This window comes from Oncorhynchus tshawytscha, linkage group LG16 (genome assembly GCF_018296145.1).
Source record: "Oncorhynchus tshawytscha isolate Ot180627B linkage group LG16, Otsh_v2.0, whole genome shotgun sequence".
Lineage (NCBI taxonomy): Eukaryota > Metazoa > Chordata > Actinopteri > Salmoniformes > Salmonidae > Oncorhynchus > Oncorhynchus tshawytscha.
This window is the reverse complement of record NC_056444.1, coordinates 12,161,151-12,183,429: the sequence shown is the minus strand read 5'-3', so window position 1 is coordinate 12,183,429 and position 22,279 is coordinate 12,161,151. Positions and strand designations below refer to the sequence as shown.

At 47.3% G+C, this 22,279-nt stretch overlaps 1 protein-coding gene across 12 annotated transcripts in view; it reads right to left on the bottom strand.

The window, feature by feature from the left end:
• LOC112215327 (receptor-type tyrosine-protein phosphatase mu-like) overlaps positions 1 to 22,279 on the bottom strand; it is a 333,484-nt gene that overhangs the window by 166,578 nt on the left and 144,627 nt on the right. The gene's annotated exons all lie outside the window — the stretch shown is intronic.

Below are 22,279 nucleotides of genomic sequence, written 5' to 3'. Positions count from 1 at the left end.
TTATCGTTTGAAGTCCATCCTTTCCCAACGCATTCCCTTTGCTTATCCAATTACACAAGAGGGAGCATGTACACGAAATGCCAAGTATGAAACATCAGACCGTCTGAAAAGCTTTACTCACAAAACAAGCCCACTCTCTGCATCAACCTTCACCTTCAACACACCATCAAAAGATGATTTGATTTCCATCATTCAAAGGGGTTTCGAGGAGTGCGTTTTTTCAAAGGTTTCCTTTGATGAACACGGTTTACATGACAGAAGAAGAAAAACAGACGGAAAAATGGCCCCTTCAAACACAGGACACTTGAGAGTATCCATTCAATGTACTGTGTGGAAACACTACTCTATTGTCTAAAGAATGTTCAACTGAACAACACTGAGGTTGAGTTAACAGCCCCATTATGGTACAACAACTGGACTGGGACCCTTACCATTCAAACTATGGGGTTAAAGCCTTTAGATTAAGTAGAAATAACAGTCTATTTTCTAATGATCGTAAAGGAGGCTAAACACACGCACACACACTCACTCATTGGAGATAAGTAAGGCACATTGTCCACACCAATTACCCCGCTCTACTCTCGCTGTGGGTTGCCTGGCGAGTTTAGGCTGTTCACGGTGTGTGTGTGCGCGTGTGTAGGGGTGGGACCTACGCAACCCTGGTGGGACCTACGCAACCCTGGTGGGACCTACGCAACCCTGGTGGGACCTTACTCCTCTACCTCCTTGTGCTCGTCACCATTCCTGATAAAAATGTGCTTTTGCTGTGGTAAACACTCTTTTATGCTTCAAGGGAGAAATGGAGACAATAGTCGGCCTCCTGGTGTGTAGATCCACCTGCCAAGCGGCTGGAGTGCTATATGTCAAATCAAATCTTATCTGTCACATGCGCCGAATACAGGTGCAGCTAGACTTTACCGTGAAACGCTTACCTACGAGGCCTTTCCGAACAATGCAGGCCCTTCAAGTGTAGATGAGAGGGAAACAATATGGCCATTCCTCCATCCTCCTCTGAGCTGTGGGTCTTTGTCTTCATTCCATTTGAATGTAACTCTATAAACCAGGCAGACTGGATAAACCCAGCTTGGCCTTCCAAAGATGAGCTGGGGTGGATGGTTAATGCTCCACAACGGGTTAGGCTGAGTTTTACCGTCACTAAGATGTAAATTAGAGGTTAAACAGTGTTAGCCCCTCTACAGACGTAGGCTGAACTGAAATGAGAGAGACTGAGGGATGCCTGTAGGTATATAGGGACCTTATGGATGAAGACACTGTTGAAAACCAATCTGTTCCATTTTCTTCATGTCCCTCCATTCCCTACTGTCTCTTTTTAGACCAAATCAGAGGCTTGTTTTATCAAGACAGATAATGGCGTGACGTTCTGTGGGCGAAAGTTGAGACGACGAGTTTGTCGTCTTTCATTGGGCGTTGGGTATAACAGCCATTGTGACACACGCATGTATGTGAAGGGGATGGAAGGAAGACGGAGAGACAAGGGGAGAAAGAGCAGGAAATTGCATTGCCTATTCAATAGGCCAATAAGATTAGACAGGGAGAGAGAGAGAGAATTACCATAGAAATTATGTTTCAAGCAGAAAATGACAGAGGTCCCTCTCAGAAGCCAAACTGATTCTGTTCGGGGCGGCAGAGAGAAAACTGCGGTGAAAAGAACAATGAAACTATATTTTATGGTTCCGTTAATGAAACGTACAGCTTTTTAAAAAACAAATGTCTACTGTGTATATACAGTGTATATACAGTACATGTGGACCTTTGCAGTTGTAAAAACTGGTTTCTCATTTTGCCACTGTAAAATTAGAAACCGCTCCACTTCCTGATTGGGTCACCTGATCCAGGTGAGTTATGATGGAACACATGACAGACACAGGTGGATTCTGGTGTACTATCATTTTTGGTTTTCAGTAACAGTCTGTGCCTACAGAATATGGTGAGAACTCTCATATTTCCACACTGCTGCAACAGATACTGCCCCTATGGAGGAACACGGCTAACCTTTAAAGTCCCTCTAGATACTGATTACATTTGGTATGAGAAAAGCAATCTTGGGAAGCCAATAACACATTGCAGATTGATTGGAGACCGTCTGTAAGGTGTAAGGCCCTAGAGACAGTCTGTAAGGTGTAAGGCCCTAGAGACAGTCTGTAAGGTGTAAGGCCCTAGAGACAGTCTGTAAGGTGTAAGGCCCTAGAGACAGTCTGTAAGGTGTAAGGCCCTAGAGACAGTCTGTAAGGTGTAAGGCCCTAGAGACAGTCTGTAAGGTGTAAGGCCCTAGAGACAGTCTAAGGTGTAAGGCCCTAGAGACAGTCTGTAAGGTGTAAGGCCCTAGAGACAGTCTGCAAGGTGTAAGGCCCTAGAGACAGTCTGTAAGGTGTAAAGCCCTAGAGACAGTCAGTCCTGGTCGGTGGACACATTTCCGAGACCATGTGTCTGGGTTTCCTCCTCAATCCTCAATTCAATAGCTATTTTTCTAAAAAGTGTGGACTGTAATAAGCAATGGGCAGAAGCGCTAATGGCCAAGATGTTAACAGTTTGCTGACTTGTGGATATTGTGCCTGCCGAGCGAGGCATTGTGTTAGAGACACAATCAGGGGTGCAACTGCCGGTGTTATCAGTGGGTGGATTACGGTGTTTGCAGCAGAGCGGGATGGGAGATCGGTCAGGACAGTAATAGAGATGTCACATTGCTTTATGACCCAATAATGGAGGGAGGCTCGCACTAACAGCAATCTGTCTGGTTTGGGCTTATCTTGCAGGAAAATGACAAAGAGGTGGTGGTAGATGTGTGTGTGTGTGTGTTCCCTTGCACGTTTGTGGGATTCCTTCTGCATCATCAGCAAATGAATCTCGTGCTGAGAAAATTCAACGTGCCGTCTGAGTCAAAATGGTTGTGTATTGTGGGGTTTTAATGTATTTTTTTTCTTCCAAGAACAGGGCCGGGGAACGGCTGCAGACTGGCAGAATGTTGCTCTCATGTGAACAGGGCCGGGGACAGGCTGCAGACTGGCAGAATGTTGTTCTCATGTGAACAGGGCCGGGGACAGGCTGCAGACTGGCAGAATGTTGTTCTCATGGGAACAGGGCCGTGGACAGGCTGCAGACTGGCAGAATGTTGTTCTCATGTGAACAGGGCCGGGGACCGGCTGCAGACTGGCAGAATGTTGTTCTCATCTGAACAGGGCCGGGGACAGGCTGCAGACTGGCAGAATGTTGTTCTCATGGGAACAGGGCCGTGGACAGGCTGCAGACTGGCAGAATGTTGTTCTCATGTGAACAGGGCCGGGGACCGGCTGCAGACTGGCAGAATGTTGTTCTCATGTGAACAGGACTGGCTGCAGACTGGCAGAATGTTGTTCTCATGTGAACAGGGCCGGGGACAGGCTGCAGACTGGCAGAATGTTGTTCTCATGTGAACAGGACCGGGACCGGCTGCAGACTGGCAGAATGTTGTTCTCATGTGAACAGGACCGGCTGCAGACTGGCAGAATGTTGTTCTCATGTGAACAGGCCCGGGGACCGGCTGCAGACTGGCAGAATGTTGTTCTCATGTGAACAGGACCGGCTGCAGACTGGCAGAATGTTGTTCTCATGTGAACAGGGCTGGGGACCGGCTGCAGACTGGCAGAATGTTGTTCTCATGGGAACAGGGCCGGGGACCGGCTGCAGACTGGCAGAATGTTGTTCTCATGTGAACAGGGCCGTGGACAGGCTGCAGACTGGCAGAATGTTGTTCTCATGGGAACAGGACCGGCTACAGACTGGCAGAATGCATTCTATACATCTACAGTACCTCAATGAAGGGAAACTACTTCCAGCAGCCTGATTCAGTGTGTAAGTGTGTGTGGTTCTATAAAGTCATGTGGTGAGCAGCAATTTTTCATGTGTCAGGCTTGTCCGTGCTGGACTGATCCCTCAGGTGGTGATTGGGGTCAGAGTAGCACGCTGGAGAGGGATGTGTGCTTTGCGTGATCACCATGAATCTACACACACACACACACACACACACACACACAACCTCTCTGTGCTGTCGCCTTCTGCTGACAGCTGTTCCTGCCCCGTAAAGATCAAGAAAAAAAACTGGGAACAGAAATTCATGGAGAGAATAATCTGTTTTGCCTCTCAACGGGGGCAATAGGGCAAGGAGGAAAATGAAATGCAACGGACAGTGAAGGGCCTGCCCCCGGTTTGTGAAGACTCTGCCCCCGGTTTGTGAAGACTCTGCCCCCGGTTTGTGAAGACTCTGCCCCCGGTTTGTGAAGGCCCTGCCCCCGGTTTGTCCTGCCCCCGGTTTGTGAAGGCCCTGCCCCCAGTTTGTCCTGCCCCCAGTTTGTGAAGGGCCTGCCCCCAGTTTGTGAAGAACATGCCCCCAGTTTGTGAAGAACATGCCCCCGGTTTGTGAAGGACATGCCCCCTGGTTTGTCATGCCCCCGGTTTGTGAAAGACCTGCCCCACGGTTTGTGAAGGCCCTGCCCCCAGTTTGTCCTGCCCCCGGTTATATGAAGGCCCTTCCCCCGGTTTGTCCTGCCCCCAGTTTGTGAAGGGCCTGCCCCCGGTTTGTGAAGACCCTGCCCCCGGTTTGTGAAGGACATGCCCCCGGTTTGTCATGCCCCCGGTTTGTGAAGGGCCTCCCCCAGTTTGTCCTGCCCCCGGTTTGTGAAGAGCCTCCCCCTGTTTGTACAGATTTCAGGCTCACCAGGCCGGACAGGTAGCTACTGACCAGCCACCGTTCCCCCTCTGGGCTCTGACACACACACACACACAATTTCTAATGTCCTCTTCTCAGCAGCCTCACTGCAAACAGGCCTTGGTACTAGAGCAGTGAACGCACACACAGGCACACAGAACATCAGCACACAAAACACATCTCAAAAATACACTTTTAAAGCTACAATTTATGGAACTCCTTGGTGCTGTAGGTATCAATAGTGGAGGAACTGATAAGATTGTGAGCTCCTGCATAGTGGGGACTTAAGATGGAGGCACGTGATACCTCTCTATTTCTTAACTTTAACAATAATTATCCCCAGGAACAGAGATGTCATTGGTCAAGATGCCTTTTAAGAGTGTGTTTCTACCCCAGTTAGGGAGGCAGGCAGGGAGTCAGGCAGGCCGGCTGGCTGCTGGAAGGAATGAAACGCGAGAGAGAGAGAGGGAAGAGAGGAGGATGAAAGGAGGATGAAAGGAGGACCGTGGTGCCTAAGGGGAAAGGGGAGTGAGGGAGCACCTCATTGGAATAGGTCATCCTGGCTATCAACTCTCTCCCCCCACCGGTCAACACAACAGGGCTGCCCTAAACCCTATTCACACAGACGGGCCTGTGCACACAGATACACACACACTGATAGTGTACATTTCACCCTTTTTATTGTACCTTTATTAAAATAGGCAAGTCAGTTAAGAACAAATTCTTATTTTCAATGACGGCCTAGGAACAGTGGGTTAACTGCCTGTTCAGGGGCAGAACGACAGATTTGTACCTTGTCAGCTCGGGGGTTTGAACTTGCAACCTTCCGGTTACTAGTCCAACGCTCTAACCACTCTAGGCTACCCTGCCGCCTCTACACTCTAACCACTCTAGGCTACCCTGCCGCCTCTACACTCTAACCACTAGGCTACCCTGCCGCCTCTACACTCTAACCACTAGGCTACCCTGCCGCCTCTACACTCTAACCACTAGGCTACCCTGCCGCCTCTACACTCTAACCACTAGGCTACCCTGCCGCCTCTACACTCTAACCACTAGGCTACCCTGCCGCTACCCTAACCACTAGGCTACCCGCCGCCTCTACACTCTAACCACTAGGCTACCCTGCCGCCTCTACACTCTAACCACTAGGCTACCCTGCCGCCTCTACACTCTAACCACTAGGCTACCCTGCCGCCTCTACACTCTAACCACTAGGCTACCCTGCCGCCTCTACACTCTAACCACTAGGCTACCCTGCCTCTACACTCTAACCACCGCCTCTACACTCTAACCACTAGGCTACCCTGCCGCCTCTACACTCTAACCACTAGGCTACCCTGCCGCCTCTACACTCTAACCACTAGGCTACCCTGCCGCCTAACTAGCATGCCATATGTCTCAACCACTAGGCTACCCTGCCGCCTGCGACATGCCTCAAAAGTTGTCTCGTCTAACAAGAGAACATGTACACTCCTAACCACTAGGCTACCCTACCTGACACCCTTGCCAATTTCTACCGCCCAAATAGGTCCACAGACGATGCAATCTCAACCACACTAACCACCCAGGCTACCCCTGCCGCGGCATTCAACACCATAGTACCCTAGGCCACTCTAACTCTAACCACTGGGCTACCCTGCCGCCCCAGGTGGTGAGGGTAGGCAACAACATCTCCTCCCCCGCTCTAACCACTAGGCTATGCACGCCTCCAACTCAATCATCCTTGATTGAGACGGCCTACAGGGAGGAGGTGAGGGCCCTCGGAGTGTGGTGTCAGGAAAATAACCTCACACTCAACGTCAACAAAACTAAGGAGATGAACTTCAGGAAACAGCAGAGGGCCGCCCCATCCACTCGATGGAACACTAGCAAGTTTTAAGGCACAGACCTGCGCAGCAGCGCCTCTTCAACCTCAGGAGGCTGAAGAAATTCGGCTTGTCACCTAACATACAGATGTGTAGCATGCCATATGGTCAATTTCTGCCCTCCAGGGGCTAAAGGCCATAAAGCCATCAACCAAACTGCCTGTTCACCCCGCTGTCATCCAGAAGGCGAGGTCAGTACAGGTGCATCAAAGCTGGGACCAGAGACTGAAAAACAGCTTCTATCTCAAGGCCATCAGACTGTTAAACAGCCACCACTAACATTGAGTGGCTTGCCAACACACTGTCAATGACATGTCCAGCCACTTGGAATTGATGGGAAATTATGTAAATAAAACCCTTTCCCAACACATCATCCATATGCATAGTGTTTCTATATCAGGGTAATACATGGCCACCTGCCACTTGGTTTACATACTTATCTCATATGTTATACCTGATATCATGTCTCTGTACCATCACTCATTCATATATCTTATGTACTATTCTTTATCCCCTTACACTGTGTATAAGACATGTTAGTTAGATTACTTGCTCGTTATTACTGCATTGTCGGAACTAGAAGCTGCTAACCATGTGTATGTGACAAATAAAAAAAAATTTGATTTGATTAAAAGCTGGCCAGCGCTCTGCTTTGAGATGTGTTTTCCATGTCCATTGGGCTTTCAGTCATAAATAGACACTGGCATCTCCTTTCCCTCCGCTGGCTCCCTCTCTATTTATCTGACATCATTCTCCTGTTCCTCCATCATTTCCTCTCCCTCTGCTCGTGTCCTCCTCCCTTTGCACATCAGCTTTTCACACTCTGGTCCTCTGAAACCATCTCTTCTCCCTCTTTCCCTCCCTCCCTCTCGCTGTTTGACCGTCTCCGTCAGGGAAAGTAAGAACACTTGAAGCCATGGTCAAACTCTCCAGGCGACCCTACATAGACCTCTTCTACTCACAGCATGGCCCAGTGTTATAACACTCGCTGAAACTATATGAACCAAAATGGCCCCCATCTGTTACCTGATTGGTGGTCATATCCCCGTGGGTGTATGTGGTACATTCTCCCTGCTTCGAAAAGCACAACCTCATTTTACAATGGGTTCTGTAAGTGTGTGTTTGTTCTCAGTTGCATCCTGTCCAGGTGCAGGCCCAGTTTGTGGAACTAAATGGGATTGTCAGTACTTGCCTGGTGCTAGGCTGTTTAGTCTCAGTACTTGCCTGGTGCTAGGCTGTTTAGTCTCAGTACTTGCCTGGTGCTAGGCTGTTTAGAATTCAGAGAGCTAGGGCACACAGAAGAGTCCAATTGGCAAGGATTAGATGGAACAATGAGACTATGGCATCACCACCCAAACACACACAGAGCGTGCACACGCAGAGCACATACGCAGCGCACACACACACACACGCAGCGCACACACACACACACACACACGCAGGGCACACACACACACACACACACACACACAGCGCACAGACACACACACAGCGCACAGACACACACACAGCGCACAGACACACGCAGCGCACACACACACAAACACACAGCGCGAACACACGCAGCGCACACACACACACGCAGCGCACACACACACACACAGCGCACACACACACACACACACGCAGGGCACACACGCAGCGCACACACACACGCAGGGCACACACACGCAGCGCACACACGCAGCGCACACACACACGCAGCACACACACGCAGCACACACACGCAGCGCACACACACGCAGCACACGCAGCACACACACACACACACACACACACACACACGCAGCACACACACACGCAGCACACACACACGCAGCACACACACGCAGCACACACACACACACGCAGCACACACACACACGCAGCACACACACACACGCAGCACACACACACACACGCAGCACACGCAGCACACACACATACATGCAGTGTGCACACACACACACGCAGTGTGCACACACACACACACGCAGCGCGCACACACACACACGCGCAGCGCACACACGCAGCGCACACGCGCAGCACACACGCGCAGCACACACACAGCACACACACAGCACACACACACACATACATGCATGCAGTGTGCACACACACACACACGCAGCACACACACACACAGCACACACACACACACATACATGCAGTGTGCACACACACGCAGCGCACACACACACACAGCGCACACACACAGCACACACACGCAGCACACACACACGCAGCACACACACACGCAGCACACACACACGCAGCACACACACACGCAGCACACACACACGCAGCACACACAAACACGGTAGGTTGTGAAATGAGACTGAGAATTGCCCTTCTGAAGCAGTCAGAACACAGATGAAAAGGGCAATTCAGACAGTGTATCATCTGAGCCAGTGACAATCCTAAAGACACCCCACACTGAGCCCAAGTCTTACCCAGAGTATGATGGCCAGTAGCATATTTGTAATTCAATGTTTGTGGTAAAAAAAAATGCCTAAGACACATGTAAATAATTAATCGTACTAAATAAATCAACAAAAAAAGAGAACTGGAAAAAGTAAACATATTTGAAAATGGTTGTGGGATTCAGAGGGATCCAATTTTTCATGGGTGATGTTATCAATTTTGTCAGTTTACACAGAGTAGCGCTGTTTTAAGAATGCCTAACAAGCTTGTGGATTAACGCAAAGAGACAGACTTGCAGTAAGCGAGAAAAAGGGATTTTTTTCCCTCCATAAATTTACGTTCCTTCTAATCTCTTTAGGTTCTTTCCTGTTTATCACATTGAAAACATGTGTACGCTGTGCACACACTAATACACACAAACAACCTCAGAGTTCTTTGCAAAACATCCTCTTCGCTCCACGTCCTTGAGAATCACACAATAAGCCACACTCCTTTCAACTTCAACACCATAGTAACAATACACCCCCCTCACCACCCCCCTCACAACCTTCCCTAACCCTAAAGGAATGCAATTTTCCACCGGCTGATAGAAGAGTCTCAACTCAGAGTAGACAAACTTGCTAATTCAATAAGCCACTCATGGAGGAAGGTCTATGTTGAAGCATGAGGGGAAGCTGATGGAAAGCATTAGGCTCACCTGAGTAGCCAGTAGCTAGGATACTTAGCCTGGAGTTCTACAAAGGCCTGTCAGGGGCATCACTCACACCGACCAACATTAGATAGAATTCAGAGAGCTAGGGCACACAGAAGAGTCCAAACTTCAGGGTGATTTCCTTAGCCTGGTGACATGGCAGCCACCAGTTTTTGATCTTGGCTTGATGATGGGGGGGGTTAGGGTTGTATAGGTGGCAGGTGCACATTGATGAGGCAAGCGTGATCTAAACCTAAGTAGTAATCAACATAACAAATTAGACATTTCTATTGGGCTTGTTCTAGCAATCCTCTCCAACTTATTAAAAGCAGAAAGAAACCCAGAGGGTGTTTGTTTTACGGAAGGTATGTCAGAATTTAAGTGGTCAGCAGAGGCAGCGGTAGCCAGAGGAGCTAGTCAGTTGCAGGTATGCAAGTATTCGTGGTTGTGTGGTATGTGTGTTGGTTGAATGCACTGGGTCCTGACCCCAGAGTAGTTGATATAAGGGGAACTAGCCTGGGCATGTCCTGACAGACCTCCCAGTCTGCTCCAGCATCAGGCATCTCCTCTATCTAACCAACACTGTTACAAGGAAAATTGCCTGTCTTATCGCTCATATATTCCCCTTTCAGTAGCTAGGTTTCCATCTAATTGGTGACAGATTCTAAAATCTGCATAAAAACAATATGCGCATTTTCCCACCAGAGATGTTTATCAGATTGACTTGTTGCAGGTAAAAGGCTGTGCATGATGACGTAGTGCACATTAAAATAGATTTTGCAGTTAAATTCTCATGTACCAAATAAAAAAATACAACTTAAATGGGTCCATCGCATTTCCAACTCTACTGATGTGTTTCTCACAAAAATGTTTAGCTTTATACAGCGAGTGAGCCCACTCTGGTATGTGTACAGCCAGTGAGCCCACTCTGGTATGTGTACAGCCAGTGAGCCCACTCTGGTATGTGTACAGCCAGTGAGCCCACTCTGGTATGTGTGTACAGCCAGTGAGCCCACTCTGGTATGTGTACAGCCAGTGAGCCCACTCTGGTATGTGTACATCCAGTGAGCCCACTCTGGTATGTGTACATCCAGTGAGCCCACGCTGGTATGTGTACAGCCAGTGAGCCCACTCTGGTATGTGTACAGCCAGTGAGCCCACTCTGGTATGTGTACAGCCAGTGAGCCCACGCTGGTATGTGTACAGCCAGTGAGCCCACGCTGGTATGTGTACAGCCAGTGAGCCCACTCTGGTATGTGTACAGCCAGTGAGCCCACTCTGGTATGTGTACAGCCAGTGAGCCCACTCTGGTATGTGTACAGCCAGTGAGCCCACTCTGGTATGTGTACAGCCAGTGAGCCCACGCTGGTATGTGTACAGCCAGTGAGCCCACGCTGGTATGTGTACAGCCAGTGAGCCCACTCTGGTATGTGTACAGCCAGTGAGCCCACTCTGGTATGTGTACAGCCAGTGAGCCCACGATGGTATGTGTACAGCCAGTGAGCCTACGCTGGTATGTGTACAGCCAGTGAGCCCACGCTGGTATGTGTACAGCCAGTGAGCCCACTCTGGTATGTGTACAGCCAGTGAGCCCACTCTGGTATGTGTACATCCAGTGAGCCCACTCTGGTATGTGTACAGCCAGTGAGCCCACTCTGGTATGTGTACAGCCAGTGAGCCCACGCTGGTATGTGTACAGCCAGTGAGCCCACGCTGGTATGTGTACATCCAGTGAGCCCACTCTAGTATGTGTACAGCCAGTGAGCCCACTCTGGTATGTGTGCAGTCAGTGAGCCCACTCTGGTATGTGTACAGCCAGTGAGCCCACTCTGGTATGTGTGCAGCCAGTGAGCCCACTCTGGTATGTGTGCAGCCAGTGAGCCCACTCTGGTATGTGTACAGCCAGTGAGCCCACTCTGGTATGTGTGCAGCCAGTGAGCCCACTCTGGTATGTGTACAGCCAGTGAGCCCACTCTGGTATGTGTACAGCCAGTGAGCCCACTCTAGTATGTGTGCAGCCAGTGAGCCCACTCTGGTATGTGTACAGCCAGTGAGCCCACTCTGGTATGTGTATAGCCAGTGAGCCCACTCTAGTATGTGTACAGCCAGTGAGCCCACTCTGGTCTTGGTGCCTGTGTTCTAGTCAACAGCCAGCAGATACAGTGCGGGTATAGCGTACATGATGAGATCATTATGGACAAAAGAGCAAGATATTATTTATTTGTCAAACAGCAGCCAAACACTGATGATCATGTCACGAGAATAAACCCTTCAATATTTATTGGGAAGTAGCATCAAGCTCATACCGTGCACTTTCACCCCCCCGTGAAGTTCATCATAACTTATTTAATCTGTAAGCTAATAAACTGCATGCTTTCCCTGATGAGTTGTAATGGGAGGACCACAGAACACCATGTCACTCCAAATGTACTTTCATATGATGGTTATTTTATCAATATTTGCACATAAAAGCATTTCCGCCAACATTTCTCACATAATTACATTTACCAACCAAAAGATCCCACCTTGTGTAGCATGTTCTGTCAACATTTGGAAAGTTTACTGTCAAATTTCCATCACCCACACTTCCCCCACCTCTTTTTCCTCTTCGTACACATTTTGACATTTACATTTGAGTCATTTAGCAGACACACTTATTTAGAGGGACTTACAGTGGTGAGTGCATACACTTTTTCCTACTGGTCCCACCGTAGGAATCGAACCCACAACCCTGGCGTTGCAAGCACCATGCTCTACCAACTGAGCTACACGGGAGCTCACCGCCACTAAGTGTCACCCACACTTACCCCACCTCCTTTTCCTTCCCATGTTCTCCTCCTTTCTCCCCCATCTAATTTACTCTTATCTTCTCCCTCAAGTTAAAGTCTCTCACTCGCTCTACTTCGCCACCATTTTAAATCCAGTCACCCCTATATGAGGTAATTGCCTATAAAGATGAGATTGGCTAAAGCACAGCAGATGCTTGTCCTGTCTGTCCCAGCACTAAAACATGTCTCTATCGGATATGGGTCCACTAAGAGACCTCTCTTCTCTGCTAATGACCAAGACTGAAAAACTGGGCAAAACACAACCTGTCTGTCCACGATTGATTTACGCCTGAGGAGGTTGTTGCACCTGTTTAATTAGCGGGATAATTGTGTGCTGTTTGTTTGTAGCCCAGGGGGGTGCCTTGTGAATAGCGCTAATGTTTCCTTCGCTCCATTAGAGGAGAAGCTCCCCCCCCGCCGTGGTACGCGCCAAGACAATGCTTCAGGTGCAGCCTGGACTTCTGGCTCCTCTGCTTACCCAGCGCTATGTGAGGAGATGAAATGGAGGGGGGGGTAAACAACGTCACACAGCGCGCTAATGAATTCAGCATTAGCCGCTAATGTAGCCTCCAAACAAGCAGCAGCCCCTCCAGTTAAGAGCAGCTAGCCGTGAGACGCCTCAGAAAACAGCGGGGGAGTTTCTTTTACTTAGATGCTGATGATTAAGTAGCACTGTGTTTGACTGGAATTGAATAAAAAAATAGGCATAAAACGTGGCTCTTACGGATAGGAAACAATAACTGAAAATCTGAATGGGAAGCTGATCTAATTGTTTTTGTATGAAAATCTATAATGAATAGTGATATGCCTAATAGTATTGGTCAGGGGGTGTGGAGTGAAGAATCAATTCAGAATTCCTCTAATGAAAATAGTCATTGATTGAAAATGTAATTTGATTGAAATTGAGCTGCTTTGTCAGGGCGACTTCAGCTCAATTAAAAACAGCAGAACTGCTCTGAGAACAGTGATTATAGAGGGGGTACAAGCCAGGGAACAACCATCCTCTGGAACCCATAGCAGCTCAGAGGTGGTCAGGTCCTTCAGATAGATACACTGTTCATCCTCCACAAGAGAGGAGTGATTTTGAGATGAAAAATGTAGGGCCATCAATAACCCGTGTCACCCCTGGGTCAGTCCGCCTCTCTCTCTGTGGGTCAGTCTGCCTCCCCCTCTCTGAGTCAGTCCCCCTCCCCTTCTCTGGTTCAGTCCGCCTCCATCACACACAGCCAGGAAGCAATATGCCTCCGCCCCAATCCCAACAGAACTCACACTGAAAACATGTCTTGTCAAACAGTTACCAAACCACAGAGAGACAAATACAATTTCAAGCATATATACTATAATAGACAATACTGAATATGTATGCTGATAGATTGTGTGTTAAAAGCAAGCAGTGTGCATTTACAGTGAAGCACTGGTCACCCAGAGCTCCTGCTACAGAGAGAGTGGAGACAGGACCCACTGGTCACCCAGAGCTCCTGCTACAGGGAGAGTGGAGACAGGACCCACTGGTCACCCAGAGCTCCTGCTACAGGGAGAGTGGAGACAGGACCCACTGGTCACCCAGAGCTCCTGCTACAGGGAGAGTGGAGACAGGACCCACTGGTCACCCAGAGCTTCTGCTACAGGGAGAGTGGAGACAGGACCCACTGGTCACCCAGAGCTCCTGCTACAGGGAGAGTGGAGACAGGACCCACTGGTCACCCAGAGCTCCTGCTACAGGGAGAGTGGAGACAGGACCCACTGGTCACCCAGAGCTCCTGCTACAGGGAGAGTGGAGACAGGACCCACTGGTCACCCAGATCTCCTGCTACAGGGAGAGTGGAGACAGGACCCACTGGTCACCCAGAGCTCCTGCTACAGGGAGAGTGGAGACAGGACCCACTGGTCACCCAGAGCTCCTGCTACAGGGAGAGTGGAGACAGGACCCACTGGTCACCCAGAGCTCCTGCTACAGGAAGAGTGGAGACAGGACCCGCTGGTCACCCAGAGCTCCTGCTACAGGAAGAGTGGAGACAGGACCCGCTGGTCACCCAGAGCTCCTGCTACAGGAAGAGTGGAGACAGGACCCGCTGGTCACCCAGAGCTCCTGCTACAGGAAGAGTGGAGACAGAACCCACTGGTCACCCAGAACTCCTGCTACAGGAAGAGTGGAGACAGGACCCACTGGTCACCCAGAACTCCTGCTACAGGAAGAGTGGAGACAGGACCCACTGGTCATCCAGAGCTCCTGCTACAGGAAGAGTGGAGACAGGACCCACTGGTCACCCAGAGCTCCTGCTCCAGGAAGAGTGGAGACAGGACCCACTGGTCACCCAGAGCTCCTGCTGCAGGAAGAGTGGAGACAGGACCCACTGGTCACCCAGAGCTCCTGCTACAGGAGAGTGGAAACATGACCCACTGGTCACCCAGAGCTCCTGCTACAGGAAGAGTGGAGACAGGACCCACTGGTCACCCAGAGCTCCTGCTACAGGAGAGTGGAGACAGGACCCACTGGTCACCCAGAGCTCCTGCTACAGGGAGAGTGGAGACAGGACCCACTGGTCACCCAGAGCTCCTGCTACAGGGAGAGTGGAGACACGACCCACTGGTCACCCAGAGCTCCTGCTACAGGGAGAGTGGAGACAGGACCCACTGGTCACCCAGAGCTCCTGCTACAGGGAGAGTGGAGACAGGACCCACTGGTCACCCAGAGCTCCTGCTACAGGGAGAGTGGAGACCGGACACACTGGTGACCCAGATCTCCTGCTACAGGAGAGTGGAGACAGGACCCACTGGTCACCCAGAGCTCCTGCTACAGGAAGAGTGGAGACAGGACCCACTGGTCACCCAGAGCTCCTGCTACAGGGAGAGTGGAGACAGGACCCACTGGTCACCCAGAGCTCCTGCTACAGGGAGAGTGGAGACAGGACCCACTGGTCACCCAGAGCTCCTGCTACAGGAAGAGTGGAGACAGGACCCACTGGTCACCCAGAACTCCTGCTACAGGAAGAGTGGAGACAGGACCCACTGGTCACCCAGAGCTCCTGCTACAGGAAGAGTGGAGACAGGACCCACTGGTCACCCAGAGCTCCTGCTACAGGAGAGTGGAGACAGGACCCACTGGTCACCCAGAGCTCCTGCTACAGGAGAGTGGAAACATGACCCACTGGTCACCCAGAACTCCTGCTACAGGAAGAGTGGAGACAGGACCCACTGGTCACCCAGAGCTCCTGCTACAGGAAGAGTGGAGACAGGACCCACTGGTCACCCAGAGCTCCTGCTACAGGAGAGTGGAAACATGACCCACTGTGCAAAAAACTGGTTGAATCAAAGTTGTTTCTACATCATTTCAATCCCCAAAAATCAACGTGAATCAACACAGAAAACTGAATGGATTTGCATAAAGTAACATACGGGCATTTGTATATTTATTTACCCAACTTTTAACCTAAATCCCAATGACATGGTGACATTTTTTGTTGATTTCATGTTGAATTCACGTTAGTTGACAACTCAAACAAAAGTAAATCAAAACTAGACGTTGAACTGACGTCTGTGCCCAGTGAGCAAATTCCTTTCCTCTCCTGCAGTCAACACAGGCTCTCACATTTCTGTCATGGCCTTATAATTTCCTGTTGATTCAGACTCACTATTCAAGAGGGTTTACTCTGCTCCATCACTCCCATTAGTCCCCCAGGCCCAGACCCAGACCAAGGCCCAGGGGGAAATAAAGCGGTGTGTGTGGAGGTTGGACGGCCAGACAGACTATTAAAGCCCCTAAGGCCTGATGGGTGGAACGTGAGATCCGGCAACTATCTAACTATCTAACGTCTGCTACCTAACTATCTAACGTCTGCTACCTAACTATCTAACGTCTGCTACCTAACTATCTAACGTCTGCTACCTAACTATCTAACGTCTGCTACCTAACTATCTAACGTCTGCTACCTAACTATCTAACTTCTGCTACCTAACGTCTGCTACCTAACTATCTAACGGCTGCTACCTAACTATCTAACAACTACTACCTAACTATCTAACGGCTACTACCTAACTATCTAACGGCTACTATCTAACGGCTGCTACCTAACTATCTAACGGCTACTACCTAACGGCTACTATCTAACTATCTAACGGCTACTATCTAACAGCTACTACCTAACTATCTAACGGCTACTATCTAACGGCTACTATCTAACAGCTACTACCTAACTATCTAACGGCTACTACCTAACTATCTAACGGCTACTATCTATACGGCTACTACCCTAACGGCTACTATCTAACGGCTACTACCTAACTATCTACGGCTACTACCTAACTATCTAACGGCTACTACCTAACTATCTACGGCTACTACCTAATTATCTAACGGCTACTATCTAACGGCTGCTACCTAACTATCTAACGGCTACTACCTAACGGCTACTATCTAACTATCTATACGGCTACTATCTAACAGCTACTACCTAACTATCTAACGGCTACTATCTAACTGCTACTATCTAACAGCTACTACCTAACTATCTAACGGCTACTACCTAACTATCTAACGGCTACTATCTAACGGCTACTACCTAACGGCTACTACCTAACTATCTAACGGCTACTACCTAACTATCTAACGGCTACTACCTAACTATCTAACGGCTACTACCTAATTATCTAACGGCTACTATCTAACGGCTACTATCTAACGGCTACTACCTAACTATCTAACGGCTACTGCCTGACTATCTAACGGCTACTACCTAACTATCTAACAGCTACTACCTAGCTATCTAACAGCTACTACCTAGCTATCTAACAGCTACTACCTAGCTATCTAACGGCTACTATCTAACGGCTACTATCTAACTATCTAATGGCTACTATCTAACTAACTAATGGCTACTACCTAACTATCTAACGGCTACTATCTAACTATCTAACGTCAACTACCTAACTATCTAACGGCTACTACCTAACTATCTAACGGCTACTACCTAACGGCTACTATCTATCTAACGGCTGCTACCTAACTATCTAACGTCTACTACCTAACTATCTAACGGCCACTACCTAACTATCTAACGGCTCTACCTAACTATCTAACATCTAACAGCTACTACCTAACTATCTAACTATCTAACGGCTACTACCTAACTATCTAACGGCTACTATCTAACAGCTACTACCTAACTATCTAACGGCTACTATCTAACAGCTACTACCTAACTATCTACAGCTACTACCTAACTATAACGGCTACTACCTAACTATCTAATGGCTACTACCTAACTATAACGGCTACTACCTAACTATCTAACTACTACTAACTATACCTCTACTACCTAACTAACTCTACTACCTAACTATACGGCTACTACCTAACTATACGGCTACTACCTAACTATACTAACTACTACTATCTATACAGCTACTACCTAACTATCTAACTACTACTACTATCTAACAGCTACTACCTAACTATCTAACAGCTACTACCTAACTATCTAACGGCTACTACCTAACTATCTAATGGCTACTACCTAACTATCTAACGGCTACTACCTAACTATCTAACTACTACTAACTATACTCTACTACTACTATACTATCTAACGGCTACTACCTAACTACTATACGGCTACTACCTAACTATCTAACGGCTACTACCTAACTATCTAATGGCTACTATCTAAAGTCTACTACCTAACTATCTAACGGCTACTACCTAACTATCTAACGGCTACTATCTAACAGCTACTACCTAACTATCTAACGGCTACTATCTAACAGCTACTACCTAACTATCTAACAGCTACTCCCTAAGTATCTAACGTCTACTACCTAACTATCTAATGGCTACTACCTAACTATCTAACGGCTACTACCTAACTATCTAATGGCTACTATCTAACTATCAAACGGCTACTACCTAACTATCAAACGGCTACTACCTAACTATCAAACGGCTACTACCTAACTATCAAACGGCTACTACCTAACTATAACGGCTACTACCTAACTATACGGCTACTACCTAACTATAACTAACTATACTACCTAACTATACCTCTACTACCTAACTATCTAACCTAACTACCTACGGCTACTACCTGACTATCTAATGGCTACTACCTAACTATCTAATGGCTACTACCTAACGGCTGCTACCTAACTATCTAACGGCTGCTACCTAACTATCTAACGGCTGCTACCTAACTATCTAACGGCTACTACCTAACTATCAAACGGCTACTACGTAACTATCAAACGGCTACTACCTAACTATCAAACGGCTACTATCTAACGTCTACTACCTGACTATCTAACAGCTACTACCTAACTATCTAATGGCTACTATCTAACGGCTACTATCTAACGGCTACTATATAACGGCTACTACCTAACGGCTATTACCTAACTATCTAACGGCTACTACCTAACTATCTAACGGCTACTATCTAACGGCTACTATCTAACGGCTACTACCTAACTATCTAACGTCTACTACCTAACTATCTAACGGCTACTATCTAACGGCTACTACCTAATGGCTACTACCTAACTATCTACCAGCTACTACCTAACTATCTAACAGCTACTATCTAACTATCTAACGGCTACTATCTAACGGCTACTATATAACGGCTACTATATAACGGCTACTATATAACGGCTACTATATAACGGCTACTACCTAACGGCTATTACCTAACTATCTAACGGCTACTATCTAACGTCTACTACCTAACTATCTAAAGTCTACTACCTGCCTATCTAACAGCTACTACCTAACTATCTAACGGCTACTACCTAACAGCTACTACCTAACTATCTAACAGCTACTACCTAACTATCTAACGGCTACTATCTAACGGCTACTATCTAACGGCTACTATCTAACGGCTACTACCTAACGGCTACTACCTAACGGCTACTACCTAACTATCTAACGGCTACTATCTAACGGCTATTATCTAACGTCTACTACATAACTATCTAACGGCTACTACCTAACTATCTAACGGCTACTATCTAACGGCTACTACCTAACTATCTAACGGCTACTACCTAACTATCTAACAGCTACTACCTAACTATCTAACAGCTACTATCTAACTATCTAACGGCTACTATCTAACGGCTACTATCTAACTATCTAACGTCTACTACCTAACTATCAAACGGCTACTATCTAACTATCTAACGGCTACTATCTAATGGCTACTACCTAACTATCTAACAGCTACTACCTAACTATCTAACTACTACCTAACTAATCTAACGGCTACTATCTAACTATACTATCTACGGCTACTACCTAACTATCTACGTCTACTACCTAACTATCTAACGGCTACTACCTAACTATACGGCTACTACCTAACTACTACCTAACTATCTACCAGCTACTACCTAACTATCTAACGGCTACTATCTAACGGCTACTATCTAACGGCTACTATATAACGGCTACTATATAACGGCTACTATATAACGGCTACTATATAACGGCTACTACATAACGTCTACTACATAACTATCTAACGGCTGCTACCTAACTATCTAACAGCTGCTACCTAACTATCTAACGGCTACTACCTAAGTATCTAACGGCTACTACCTAACTATCAAACGGCTACTATCTAACGTCTACTACCTGACTATGTAACAGCTACTACCTAACTATCTAATAGCTACTACCTAACAATCTAACGGCTACTACCTAACTATCTAACGGCTACTACCTAACGGCTACTACCTAACTATCTAACGGCTACCTATCTATACGGCTACTACCTAACTATCTACGGCTACTACCTCACTATCTACGGCTACTATCTAACGGCTACTACCTAACTATCTAACTACCTAATCTATACGGCTACTATCTAACGTCTACTACCTAACTATCTAACGTCTACTACCTAACTATCCAACTCTACTACTAACCATCTAACCTAACTACTATCTAACGGCTAACTACCTAACTATACTACTACCTAACTATTTAACGGCTACTAATCTATACGGCTACTACTACTACCTAACTAACTACTACCTAACGGCTACTACCTAACTATCTAACGGCTACTACCTAACTATCTAACGGCTACTACCTAACTATCTAACGGCTACTATCTAACGGCTACTATCTAACTATACCTAACCATCTAACTCTACAGCTACTACCTAACTATCTAACGTCTACTATCTGACTATCTAATACCTAACTACTACTATCTAACGGCTAACTATCTAACGGCTACTACCTAACTATCTAACGGCTACTATCTAACGGCTACTATGTAACGGCTACTACCTAACCATTAACGGCTACTACCTGAATATCTAACGGCTACTACCTGACTATCTAACGGCTACTACCTGACTATCTAACGGCTACTACCTAACTATCTAACGTTAGATAGTTAGATAGTAGACGTCTACTACCTGACTATCTAACGGCTACTATCTAACAGCTACTATCTAACTATCTAACGGCTACTATCTAACGGCTACTATCTAACGGCTACTATCTAACGGCTACTACCTAACGGCTACTACCTAACTATCTAACGGCTACTATCTAACGGCTACTATGTAACGGCTACTATGTAACGGCTACTACGTAACCATCTAACGGCTACTACCTAACCATCTAACGTCTACTATCTAACTATCTAACGTCTACTATCTAACGGCTACTACCTAACCATCTAACGTCTACTACCTGACTATCTAACGTCTGCTACCTAACTATCTAACGTCTACTACCTGACTATCTAACGGCTACTACCTAACTATCTAACGGCTACTACCTAACTATCTAACGTCTACTACCTATCTATCTAACGGCTGCTACCTAACTATCTAACGTCTACTATCTGACTATCTAACGGCTACTACCTGACTATCTAACGGCTACTATCTAACGGCTACTATCTAACGGCTACTACCTAACTATCTAACGGCTACTATCTAACGGCTACTATGTAACGGCTACTACCTAACCATCTAACGGCTACTACCTGACTATCTAACGGCTACTACCTGACTATCTAACGGCTACTACCTGACTATCTAACGGCTACTACCTGACTATCTAACGTCTACTATCTAACGTCTACTACCTGACTATCTAACGGCTACTATCTAACAGCTACTATCTAACGGCTACTATCTAACGGCTACTAACTATCTAACGGCTACTATCTAACGGCTACTATGTAACGGCTACTACGTAACTATCTAACGGCTACTACCTAACCATCTAACGGCTACTACCTAACCATCTAACGTCTACTATCTAACGTCTACTATCTAACTATCTAACGTCTACTACCTGACTATCTAACGGCTACCATCTAACGGCTACTATCTAACGGCTACTACCTAACCATCTAACGTCTACTATCTAACTATCTAACGGCTACTATCTAACGGCTACTACCTAACTATCTAACGGCTACTATCTAACGGCTACTACCTAACTATCTAACGGCTACTATCTAACGGCTACTACCTAACTATCTAACGGCTACTATCTAACGGCTACTACCTAACTATCTAACGGCTACTATCTAACGGCTACTACCTAACTATCTAACGGCTACTATCTAACGGCTACTACCTAACGGCTACTATCTAACGGCTACTATGTAACGGCTACTACCTAACCATGTAACGGCTACTACCTAACCATCCAACGGCTACTATCTAACCATCCAACGGCTACTACCTAACCATCTAACGTCTACTACCTGACTATCTAACGTCTACTACCTGACTATCTAACGTCTACTACCTAACTATC